General features: G+C 43.3%; 1 protein-coding gene across 2 annotated transcripts in view; it reads left to right on the forward strand.

Annotated features, from left to right (window-relative positions):
• The window catches only part of LOC147462374 (uncharacterized), a 65,907-nt gene that overhangs the window by 16,314 nt on the left and 36,037 nt on the right, over positions 1-13,556 (forward strand). The gene's annotated exons all lie outside the window — the stretch shown is intronic.

Raw genomic sequence — 13,556 nt, forward strand, 5'->3', positions numbered from 1 at the left:
TTCAGTGGATGGTCATCACTCGAAGCGGAATGGATACTTTGCTTGGAGGTGATGAGCATGAGAGAGGCGAAGAAGAATTTTCCTTACGAGGAGGTTTTTCCGACCCTCTCCCTTCCCCATCTACGTCAAGAATTGCACTAACTCTTATGGAAGCTTTAGATCAGATGTTTCTGGAAAGGAAGTTAGAACGCGAAGGAAGAAATGCAGAAAGAATGGAAGAAATGGAACGCAGACACGTAGAAAGAAGAGCAGAAATGGAGCGCAGACACCAAGAAAGAATGGCAGCCGCCGTTAAAGGAAAGACAACCAACACATGAAAGAGTTCTTGCGACTCTTTTCTCAAGCTCAGGCATAGATGCAAGAGACTCGGGAAAAGGAGACTTTCTCAGTCTCTTCTTCTCCAAAGCATGACACGTAGGATTTGCATGATTCTGAGAAGCATGATGAATTGAATGACAATGATTTGCATGATGATTTGAATGACAAGCATGATGATTTGGATGACAAAGATAAGCATGATGATTTGCATGATATTAATAAGCATGATGATTTGGATGCCAATGACAAGCATGATGATTTGCATGATCAAGATGTGATTTCTTACAAGCATGATGATTTGCATGAAGAAGATGTGATTGTTCACAAGAAGGATGAATTAGTGAATGCTTTTTCTAGCGAAGCTAACCTCGTTGTGGATTCGATCAATCACGAAGATCCAATCTTGGCTCTCGAGTCGAGGTCCAAAGAACCCCCTTAGGAAGAACCGATCTTGGCTCTCGAGCCGAGGTCCAAAGAACCCTCACAGGAAGTAATATGTGTTCGCATGATTGATATGCACGCATTGTTCGAGTGTTTCATTCGTGATCTTTTCCTGTATTTTAGTCGGCGTCTTTATGTGATCCTTTTTCCTAGGCATGACATATTGTACGTTGAGCACGTTTCACTCATGGATGAGTAAAAATGTATGCGGATTTTTCATGAAAAGCTGAAAAGTATGCATTCAAGAAAGTCACATTCCATGTCTCTTCCTTGGCACGACATAGTTGTAGAAAGAGCACATGAAAGTATGAGCATCAAGCATGGGCATGTCCATTGTGACTTGCCACATTTGATTGATTTAGATCAGAAGAAAAAGATTCGATCTCATTGTTTGTGTGTGTGTGGTGAACGGTTTGGCACTCCGTCTATTTGTTCATCTACATTGCATGCACAGTCTTTTAGGAAGAAAAGATTTTTTCCACTCACTTTACATGGAATATGTATGTTCATGTTTTTGTGTTGGAAGTGGTTTCAAGAATTTTCAGCCATGGAGATTCTTGAAGAAGAAAGAAGCAGGACTCTAGACAAAGTTGAAGCATTGAAGTAGCCACAGAAGACTTTGTGTCGCTTTCGATGCGGCCCAAAGAAGCAAGCGTTGCAGACCTTTATGAAGTTCAAGTACCGCACGACCCACACATCAGAGTGGGTCGGCGAAGAGTCCCTTCGAGGATTCCAGATGCTATTGGCGATCTCCCTCGACGCCATACAATTCGGTACCGGTACCTCACTTTGAAAAGGAGGGGATGTCACGTGACACATCCAACCCTATGTGTCCGTGGACAAGCTACAGCAATATCAGGGTTCAGTTCAATCAAGTCAGTTTAGAATAGGAAGTGGTCTGGCACTTTTGTGAGTCTGTTCGCAGATCGTGCATGTCCAGACACTTAGTATAGATGCATATCCTTTGGTTGCACACAGCATGATCATCAGTATTCCCACAAGAATCCATCAGGGGAATTTTCCTGTACATTTAGCCTATTTTACTTATTTTTGGCATTTTTCACTTATTAATTTAAGTGACTTTCCAACAAAAGTAGATAGGGCAAATTTTGCTAAGTTTGTATATAAGCAAACTAGAGCTAGCACTATTTGGCAGAAGAGGCAATAGGAGCCAAGCTTAGCAGACAACTTCTCAGCAAGACCAAGCCTTGGTGGTTCCCTTCAAGGAGCAGATCCCCCTTTCACTAGCGTTTTTGGAAAGCAAGCCTCAGCCTTGGCGTTTTTGCATCAGCAGTCATCGTCATACCTCCCAGCCACTAGCGCTTGCATCAGCATCATCATCCATCGCCGGAAAGCAGACAAGCTAGCGTTTTTGAGAACCAGCTGCTTACCGTTTTTGGTTTCCCTAGTGTTTGTAGACTCCAGCCTTCAGCCCGGCGATTTTCAGCATTAGAAGACCATCAAGATCAGCCCTAAAGAGTAGCAGATTCAGCCCGGTAAGAACCTCAGTTTTCAGCCTTAAGAAGTCTCAGTTTTCAGCCCTAAACCTTCAGATTTTCAGCGACAAAGATCCATCGAAACAGCCCCCAAAGTCAGCGTTTTTGGACTAGTCACAGATTTCAGCCCATAGCGTTTTTGGACAGCAGTAGAAAGATTGCAGATTTCAGCCCCCTAGTGTCGGCCTCGTCATCCCCGTCGTCGTCGTCAGCATAGTCTAGACTTGCATCAGTCTTATGCATACCATTTGTACCAGATTGTGCAATCATAAGTAGACCACTCTCGCCGACGAGAGTGGGGCCTTTGGAGGAGGGTTTTACGTCGTCTTTGGTGTCGTATCTCTCTTCTCTCTCTATCTCTCAGTCTCATACACTTGCACGCACAGTGTCCATTCACTTTGTTTGTGATCATAGCATTCTCTCATTAAGAACGGAAGGCTCTACCTTTCATAAGAACAAAAGGAACCTTGAGCACAATTCGGAGCACTCATCTTGAGCAAAGTGCAAATATTAATTCCGCTGCACCCAACAGATAATGCATCATTGACAGTCAACAAAGCATCAATAAGATCACCAAGAAAGATCACTCTTGGTGATCTGCATGTCCTGTGAATGAACATTAAGAGAGGCATCAAGGTCATAAGCATCATTTGACATAGTGGCACACAAGATGTCCTCTACGTTTGACAGCTCCTCAATCACAACAGTAGAAGCCACATTGGGCTTCTCTTTGTCCTTTGAGTTGTCCTGTGCATCTGCTTTGACTTCCTTCTTCTCTTTCTTTTGTCTCCGCCATTCTTTTTCCGTTCTAACTCGGCTTTGTAGTCCTGCAATCGGGTTTCTTGTGACCTTTCCTGCCACACTGATAGCAAGTCACATCACCCTTGACTTTGCTGGCATTCCCCCTTTCCTTACTCTTACTCTTACTCCTTTGTGCATAGAGATTCTTCTTCTTTGTCCTACCTCTAACCATGTTGGCAGAGCTGCCTCCCTCTCCACTTGCTTTCCTCCTGATTTCCTCATTCAAGATAGAACTCCTAACACCATCAAAGGTCAAATTGGGGTTATTCGACAATGAAACCACCAATGTTTCCCATGAATTAGGTAAGGTCATAAGCAAGAAGATAGCTTTCAACTTATCATCAAAAGGAGGCAAACCTGAATCCTGTATCTGCGACAAAGTACCTGCGAACAACGACAAGTGCTTTGCATGCCAACAAGTTTTCGCATCAAATGCACTTGGTTGACAGGCGTTGTATTCTCATACAACGCCTTTAACTTCTCCCATACATCAAAAGCAGTTTTGAGACCTTTCAAATCAATGATTGTCTCATCGGTCATGGCCATTTTAATGTATGTAACTGCCTTCCTGTTCAAGCTAACCCATGTTTCATCCGTCATATTCTGTGGCTTTACCTGTTCAAGTGCCCCTTCACAATCCTTAAGAAATAGGATTCCATGGATCCTGTCTTTCCAAAGGTCGAAAGCTGTTCCATCGACCCTCCTAATTCGAAGAGATTCTTTACGTCCGAAGAAGATGAGGCCATAGTTGCATGAATAAGAGGGCTAATACGCTGAATTTTTGGGCAAAATGCACAAAAACCGGAGTATAACCTCACAGGAGTGTGCACTACAGCTCCAAATAGTCACAGGAGCAATTTGGGGAAAAATCGGTCGATTTAGGCACAAAAAAACAATTTCTCAAATTTATGCGTAGGAAATTTCAGCGAGTGAATTTATGCTCAAAAACAACAATTTTAGTTGTTTTTAGCCTCACAAAACATACATAAGGCTAATGCACAGCTTTAGAAGCATGTATGAGCAAAAATCCCAATTTGTAGCATCAAATTACACAAAAATGAGCCACAAATGGTGATACATAGCCAAAACTTGTCAAATGTGCGTAGATTGCATCAATTTGCACTTTCCCCAATGTAGACGCATCAAAAATACACTTGCTAAAACCTGCGTAAATCTAAAATTTGCTGAAAACACCTGTATTGGGACTTGTTTTTCGGCAATTTCTTTGTTTTCAGGTAGCGGGGATCTAGTAAAGATGTTCCCACACCTTAATGCATGATTTGCAAAACCTGTATTTTGTTGTCATAACCTATAATTTGCTGATTTTGACCTAATTTCAGCCTGTTTTAGGTCAATTTGACTTGCTGGGAGCCCTTTAGTGTCCGTAGACGAGTCCTTTGGCGATGAAATTGCAAAATCTCGCGTGAAAGTTGACCTCCTTGGCTGAAAATCAGCGTTTGCAGATTTGGGAGTAAACCCTTATTTGGCTCTGATACTAGTCGATGAGCGAGTTGCGGTGTGTGCAAGTGATAGAGCACGAGGAAATGTGTAGGCCTTGAGGCTTGGAGCGGAGACAATGTGTTGCAGAGGGGGAGCGCTAGAGAACGAAGTTGCAGAGAGAGAGAGGTAGCGCTACACGATATTGAGGGGAATGAGTTAGTGAGTAAATTGACTCACAGGGAATGAGTTAGTAAGAAAATTGACTCACATTCCCTTTATTAAAAGTATAGGACCAATTTAAAGTTAGTGGCCAAGTTCAATGTGAACTTAGCCAAAGGTTAATAACCTTTAAAACTACACACAAAAGGGGGTCATTTGGGCCTTTAAACCAACAGTTCAGTGGGTCTGCAAATGCTGGTTAAGCAGGTCTGATGTCACAAACTGGTGATGTGGCATGCCCGGACACACTCGCACCAACTGGCAGCATAGTACACGCCCACAAAACGTGGCGGCAGGCTGACATGGCAGTACCGTACGGACGTCCCGTAAAATCCGTTGACATGCTGTACGGATTTTCATGAATTTACGTTGACAGGCTGACATGGCAGTTGTACGAAAATCTGCTTTTTCAGCACTGACAGTTTTATTGGTAGATTTTGAAACAATTGCTTTTTGGGAACTATTGCTTTTGATTTTGAAGCTTTTGGGGCTTTGCTTTTAGCATCCCTTGTAACCTTTATAATGAACCCAAGGGGCCTCACTCTACAGAGCATCTGGACGCAAAGTTTGAGAGCGAGCACCCGCGGGAGTTGTACTCTACTCTAAGATTAATATAAAAAAAATATTGAAAGGGGCGCCAGTCTTTGGGGCCAATACCTATTGGCACAGAACTACGCTGGGCCGTGTCGTCTTTTGTGAACTGTGTTAAAGTGAATCTCTATTGTGTCGCGATAGAATCTTGACTTGGGGTGTCCAAGTTGGTTACAGTGGTATCAAAGCACAGAAAGATTCTTCTTCTACAGAGGATCCGATCCTTTTTGCAGCGCGCACAGCTTTTGGGAAAGAATCTTTGTGCCATGACCTCGGACTTATTAGCCACTCCCACCCTTCATACATTGCGCATCGGCCGCGCTCCCGGCATCGCTCTGTCGCCATAAAGAATCCCATATTACACATGGGCTCTCGTGAAGAATCTGACAGAGATGACACCTCTCAGTGGGAAGGCAAAGAAAAGTTGAAAATCCGGCCCGGGAATTGAAGAAAAGAATGAAGATTTGGGGCAAATTTTTTTCGGACAAGTTTTGCCAGAAAGGAGCACAAACGTCAGCTGCAGATTTGGCATATGTGAACAGATTGATTCAATCCTCCAGGGACTCGAGATTGGCGAAACACCTGAAGAATTACCCGATTGATAAGATTTACTCGAGATGGGTGTGGGGCCATTGCTTCTCCTCTTAGGTAGGGAGGAAAGCCGAAAAGATAGACGAGTGCGGAAAAGTGGAAGCAGAAAGACATGGACAAGCACTCTTGAAAAGAAGCACTTCTACATAGCCAACCAATATGATTCCTCGAAGACAAGAGCAAGAAAACAACAGAATTCAAAGAAGGTGGACACTCGACTACATTTAAATTCTTTTTTGGGTCTCGAGATGGTCGAACATGGCGGTCCACTCTTCTTCTCAGGAAGGAAGCTCCAATTTTATGGTTGAAATTCAAAAGGCTCTTGGTTGACTCGGGAGTATGAACGAGATATACGAACCGCTTGGAATCATCTTCGGATGACCAAGGGAGATTCTTTGAACGCTTATTGTGAGAGATTTTGGAACTCTTTTCTACCAGCCTCTTCATTTACGAAGGTCTTGTTTAAGAAACAGATTGAGCGGTTTTACTTCGAACTTCCTACAGGGACTCGAGCCTATTGCTTAGAAGAAAAGTTGAATTCTATTCAAGAATTGATGGGTCATGCGAAACGGGGTTTTGCGATACATTTTGGAAATGTGACTTACCCCACTGATGAGATCTTCACTTAGAGAACCCAACAGATCCCTCACAATGAAAGTAGAAAGAGAGAGAGTTCCCATGACAAAGAAAAGAAAGATACACGTCCCCGACAGACTCTTAGAGAAAGGATTATCTATCTCAAAGAGGGGAAGTGTTTTGGATGCGGGGAACATGGGCATGTCTCCGCAAAGTGCCCTAAAAAGGCACAACAAGAACAGAATGAAGACATGCCAGAGAGTTCGAGAGCAGTTGAGGAATGTGGCAGAAAAGGCAGATGAAAACAGAACTAGTACCACATCGCGTGGAGCCCGAACCGAATCAGATAAACGAAAGTACAGAACTTGGCCGAGCTTGGGGCAAAGTGAATGATCCTCATTTTCTTTGATGGAGGAGCCAAGTCCAACTTCTTTTCACTTGAATTGGCGGCTCGATTTGGAATTACGCCCGACAGACTGAGGCCACAAGCGGAGGTAGTTCTAGCGGCACCTGGATGGGATGTTGCCATTACACCGATCATGGGCAAACTTCGTTTGCAATGTCAGGGGTGTTTAGGGCACGAGGACTTCTACGTAATGCCCTTGGGAGGTTGTGACGTCCTCCTCGAAATCCCTTGGTACCACAAGAACAATGTCGTAGTTGACTATCGGGCTGGGAAAGCGACTTTGACAAATGAAGGGCACAAAGATTGTACTTGGTTTCTTTACTCGATTTTTTGGAGAGAACTGAATAATGATTGAAGGTCGAATATGTTTTGACCTCGAAAAAGAACGCCAAGATTTTCTCCATACTCATGCCAATTGCTTTTTTGAGGACTTGCCAGGCGAGTTGCCACCAGCTCGTCCTAAGGATCATACCATTGATCTGATACTTGGAAGCGCACCATTGAACCGGCCACCTTACTGTTTGAGCCGAGCCCAGAATGAAGAGATTATGAACCGAATGAAAGACCTCTTGAAAAAGGGTCTTATCTAGCCGACTACTTCACCTTACTGCTCTCCGGTGTTGTTGGTTTTGAAGAAAGACGGATCTTGGAGAATGTGCATTGATTATAGAGCTCTCAATAAAATCACCATTAAGAATAGATTTTCGATTTCGAGGATCGATGATATTCTTGACCGACTACAGGGATCCTCTTGTTTCAGCAGGATTGATTTGAAGAGCGGATATCATCATATTAGAATCGCGCCGGGAGATGTCTACAAGACAACTTTTCGGACGACCTTCGGTTTATTTGAATTTTTGGTGATGCCTTTTGGCCTTACCAATGATCGAGCGACCTTTAACCGAATGACGGACAGGATTTTCCGAGAGTACAGATCTTTTGTTGGCACTTTCTTTGATGAAATTATTGTCTTCTCCAAATCTGCTACAGGTCTTTCAGGCATTGAGAGATCACAAGTTGGTGATCAATGCAAAGAAAAGTGAATTTTTCTTATCAGAGATATACTTTTTGAGACACATTGTCTCAGCAGTCAGCTGGAGTGCAGATGGACCCGGCCAAGATTGAGACTATACGTGATTGGCCCGATTTGAAGAATGTCCATCAAGTTAGAAGCTTTTTGGGTTTATGCTCTTACTACGAGCGGTTCATTAGAAAATTTGCAGAGATTGCTTCCTCTTTGCATATCTTGACACAGAAAGGAGTCCCTTTCTCGTGGGGACCCACAGAGATGACTGCCTTTCAGACATTGAAAGAGAAATTGACTACAGGACCAGTTTTGACTTTGCCGGATTTGCAGAAGGCATTCGAAGTGTATTGTGATGCTTGTGGTCGTAGTCTGGTTGCGGTCTTAATGCAAGAAGGCCATGTCATTGCCTATGAGAGCCGATTGTTTTCAAGGCCGGAATTGACTGCACAGATAGATGAGAAAGAGCTTTCGGTGGTTATCCATGCTCTTACTCAGTGGCGACATTATCTACTTGGAGCCGATTTTACGGTCTTTAGTGATCATCAGAGTTTACGCTACTTCTTGTCACAGAAGCAACTATCGGAAAAGAATATGCGGTGGGACCTGGGCTAACATCTCGTCACAATTTCACTTCCAAATTGTCCATGTGCAGGGACAGAAGAACTTGGTGGTAGATGCTTTGTCCCGGAAGCCGTTCCGCGATTCATCATAGAAGCTTCGAGGATATGGTCGATCAGTACGCCACAGCTCCATAATTTTTAGATGTATTCGTCGAATACAGAATGGAGAAGTAGTAGCGGGATATTCCATACGGGATGGCTACTTGATGAAGAAAACGATGTTGTGCGTTACACAGCCGTCAAGGTAAAAGGTTCTAACCAAATGCCATTTTTCACCATTTACGGGTCACAGCGGCATTGATACCACCTTGAAAGGTGTGGAAAGATATTTTTCTTGGCCAAGACTCAAGAAAGACGTGGACGATTTTGTACGCAGTTGCTTGGTATGCGAGAAGGTCAAGTTTGACAGGCATAAAGCACAGGGATTGTTACAGCCTTTATCCATTCCTACCCGCCCTTGGGAAAGTATTGCTATGGATTTCATTTTTGATCTTCCGTAGACACAGAGTGGGCATGATGGTATCTGGACTGTTATTGACAGATTTAGCAAGCAAGCTCGTTTCATTCCAGTGAAGAAAATAGTCAAGCCGGATCACTTAGCAAGACTGTTCATTGCCTAGATATTCAGATTACATGGCATGCCTGAGACAATTGTCTCCGATAGAGATTCCTGATTCACGAGTTTGTTTTGGAAGGCTGTTTGGGAGAACATTGGCACACGGTTGTAGTTCTCGTCATCTTTCCACCCGCAGACAGATGGGCAATTTGAGATAGCAAATTCAGTCGTACTGGATTTATTGAAGTCTTACATCTCGGATCAGAAGACTCGATGGGAAAAGTATTTTCCCTTGGTGGAATTTTCCTACAATAACACGATTCACTCTTCGACGGGGAAGGCGCCATTTGAGATTATTGAAGGTGCTACGAAGGTTCCACCCTTCCTAAGCACGAAAGATAAGATTTTTGAAGCAGACCAGTACACGAGGGACTTGAACACTGCTTTTGCCAAGGTCTTGGAGGCTTTAGAGAAATCTCAGGAAAGACGCAAAAAGGCAGTAGATCGACATCGTTGTGATTTGAAATTAAAGGAGAACGATTGGGTGCTCTTACATTTTGAGAAGGCACGCCCGAGAAAGAAAAAAGGAAAGGAGTGGCCTTTTCCAAAGCTTAGCAACCCGAAGTGGAGGAAAGCGAGGAGATACTAGTTCGAGAACTGATATTGGCACATAAAGATAGAAAGATAAAGGTAAAGCAATAAGGCAGTTCTTGCTTAATTCAAGAACTATTCCGCATTGGATGCGAAGTGGATGAAGGAGGAGGACCTGGCAGATAGTAGATACTACTCAGATTGTGAACCTTTACCTTGAAGCACTCAGTTTAGCATAGTCTACTCCGATAGAACCCCAATTCAACATGAGCGGAATTTGGTGTAGCGGGGTTGCACAAGAGGGGAGTCACTCCGCTCCTTTGTCAACAAATTGCCTCGATTTTTTATAATAGAGTCACTGATGTCCCTATTGGGTTTCAGGGATATTGTGAGTTTACAGTATTCTGTTGTAATGACTAAGATTTGGAATTCCCGATAATATGATATTGATTTGTACTTGACTTGTTTAAGTGCAAGAACTGATAAACGAAATGACGTCAACATCTCGGTATGATAAATCTCTATAGACATGATTGCAATAAGGATTAGTTAATCGGGCATCTGTGAGGTCCCGACTGGATCTAGATGCGATTGCTAAATACGTTGCCGATTAATCATGCTCTGAGATTTGAAATAATAATTGAATGTGATTTGTCATGTGATGTCCTGTGACGTCAAGTGATGTCTTGTGATATGACTGTTGATTGGTACATGTGCTAGATGTGTTGTTCCTAGTGCATCGGTACTAACAATCAGTGTCTGTTAAGACAGTTTATGGCCTCTATCTGTTTTGTAGGTATAATCGAGGGCGATTACAATGCTTTCAAGAGGGGGGTATGTCACAAGCTGGTGATGTGGCATGCCCAGACACACTCACACCAGCTGACAATAGGGTACAAGCCCGCAAAACGCGGCAGCAGGCTGACGTGGAAGTATCGTATGGACGTCCCGTAAGATCCGCTGACATGTTGTACGGATTTTCCTGAATTTACGCTGACAGGCTGACATATCAGTTGTATGGGAATCTGCTTTTTCAGCGTTGGCAGTTTTACTGGCAGATTTTGAAACAGTTGCTTTTTGGGAACTATTGCTTTTGATTTTGAAGCTTTTGAGGCTCTGCGTGCTTTTAGCATCCGTTGTAACCTTTATAATGAACCCAAGGGGCCTCACTCTGCAAAGCATCTGGACACGGAGTCTGAGAGCGAGCATTCGCGGGGGTTGTACTTTGCTCAAAGATTAATATAAAAAGAAATACTAAAAGGGGTGCCAGTCTTTGGGGTCAATACCTCTTGGCACGAACTACGCTGAGCCGTGTCGTCTTTTGTAAACTGTTTTAAAGTGAATCTCTGCTGTGTCGCGGTAGAATCTTGACTAGGGGTGTCCAAGTTGGTTACATCTGAAAACGTTGATGAAGCAGGTCTGAAAAACGCTGTGAATGCTGATGTAAAACACTGGTTTGGTTGATCAAAAAGCTTTGGCTTTGCTAACCTGAAAACGTTGGTTCTGTTGTTGCTTTCTTTTCTGCTTCTACTTCTTCTGCTGCTTCTAGGGTTTAGGCCCCTCGGCCGCGATCTACAAGATGGCTCCGTTCTTTAGGGGGTTACACGTCAGCAGTTTGTGAAATCCCCCCTTCTTGAAAGGTAGTACACCACCGAACCGGCCACCTTACCGAGTTAGTCGAGCCCAAAATGAAGAAATAATGAACTAGGTAAAAGAACTTCTTGAAAAGAGTCTCATCCAACCTTGAGAAAACTTCAATGTTTTGTTAACCGGTGTTGCTAGTACTAAAGAAAGATGGATCTTGGAGAATGTGCATTGATTATAGAGCTCTCAATAAAATCACGTCAAGAACAAATTCCCTCTCCCAAAGATCAATGATACACTCGACAGAATTCAGGGGTCCACTTGTTTTAGCCGAATGGATAGGAAGAGTGGATATCATCACATCCGATTGCTCCTGGAGACGTCTACAAGATAGCTTTCAGGCGACTTTTGGTTTATACAAATATTTGGGAATGCCATTTGACCTTACGAATGCACCGACGACATTCAACTGTATGATGGACATTGTTTTTAGAGAGTATCGATCATTTGTGGGCACTTTCTTTGATGACATCATCCTCTTCTCCAAGAATGAAGCAGAACACAGACACCACCTATTGCAAGTCTTCCAGGCATTGCGGAAACATAAATTGATTATCAACGCCAGAGTGAATTTTTCTTGCTTGAGATACACTTCTTGGGACACATTGTTTCAGCAGATGGGGTAAAAATGGACCTGAACAAAATAGAGACCTTTCGTGATTGGCCTAATTTGAAAAATATTCATAAAGTTCAAAGTTTTTCTGGGCCTCTGCTCTTACTATTGGCGGTTCATTCGGAAATTTGTAGAAATAGCGTCTCCTTTGCATATGCTCACTCAGACAGGGGTTCCTTTTTCTTGGGGACCGACAGAGATTGCAGCTTTTCAGTCTCTCAAAGAGAAGTTGACTACTGGACCCGTGCTGCCCTTGCCAGACTTGTAAAAGCCATTTGAAGTTTATTGTGATGCTTGTGGTCGTAGTTTGGGAACAGCCTTGATGCAAGAAGGACATGTGATTGCTTATGAGAGCAGGACGTTTTTACGTCCTGAAATGGGTGGACAAGTTTATGAGAAAGAGCTTTTGGCAATTATCCATGCTCTTACGCAATGATGACACTATCTTCTCGGAGCTGACTTTACAGTCTTTACAGATCACCAAAGTTTACGCTACTTCTTGTCACAGAAGCAGCTTTCAGAAAAGCAGATGCCATGGGCCAACATCTTGCCACAGTTTCACTAGTTCATGTTTAGGGATAGAAAAACTTAGTGGCAGATGCATTGTCTCGCAGGCCCTTGGTTCTAAATACTTCCATGATATATCATCGAAGCTTCGAGGATATGGTAGATCAATATGCTATAGATCTGATTTTGCAGATATCTTTCACTTCCGGTAAAGAGGACAGTTAAGTCCGATCATTTGGCGAAATTATTTGTCTCACATATTTTCCGATTCCATGGCAGGCCTAAGTCCATTCTTTCAGACATAGATTCCCCAATTCACTAGTTGGTTTAGGAGGACAATCGGCGAGAACATTGGCACGCGGTTGCAGTTTTCATCCTCGTTCCACCCACAGACAGACGGGCAATTTGAGATAGCCAATTCAATGGTTTTGGATCTGTTGAAGTCTTTTATTAGAGACTTGATGGGAAAAATATTTGCCCGTGGTGGAGCTTGCCTACAACAACACAATTCATTCTTTGACAGGGAAGGCGCCATTTGAGGTAGTCGAGGGTGCTAGGAAGGTCCCATCATTTCTCAAAAATAAGATTTTTGCAACGGAAAAAAAGCAAGAAACGCAGATTTTTGAGAAAGCCTAGCAGGCATGAAAGGCCATCTAGTAGTTCAAAGGAGGAGAGCTCGTTCTTTTCAGACAGTGACTAGATGGGCAAGAAGACTAAGGAGTTCAAGGAGGAGATCAAGTTGTTAGGGTCGAGACAGTTTCATGCTACAGGGACACCCATCGAGCCCTTGGAATTGTACAAGAGTTTGACGTCGCCTTTTCTAGAGATTGATTCACAGAACACTTCACGGTGCGGAGGGCGGCATCTTACTTGAAAGGAATTGCATAGACATGGAGGTCTACTCTGTTGTTACGCATAGAAGCACCAACGACGTGGTTAAAATTAAAGAGAATTTTCACATCAACTTGGATATCGGATGAATAAGAAAGAAATGTCATTGTGGCTTGGCATCACTTGAGAATGACTAAGATACATTGGATGGTTACTGCCAGAGGTTTTGCGATACTCAGTTGTAGTGTCTTTGTTTCGCAAGATTACTTTGCGAGACCAAATTGAGCG

This window comes from Adiantum capillus-veneris, chromosome 2, assembly GCF_014529385.1.
Source record: "Adiantum capillus-veneris isolate H3 chromosome 2, ASM1452938v2, whole genome shotgun sequence".
NCBI lineage: Eukaryota > Viridiplantae > Streptophyta > Polypodiopsida > Polypodiales > Pteridaceae > Adiantum > Adiantum capillus-veneris.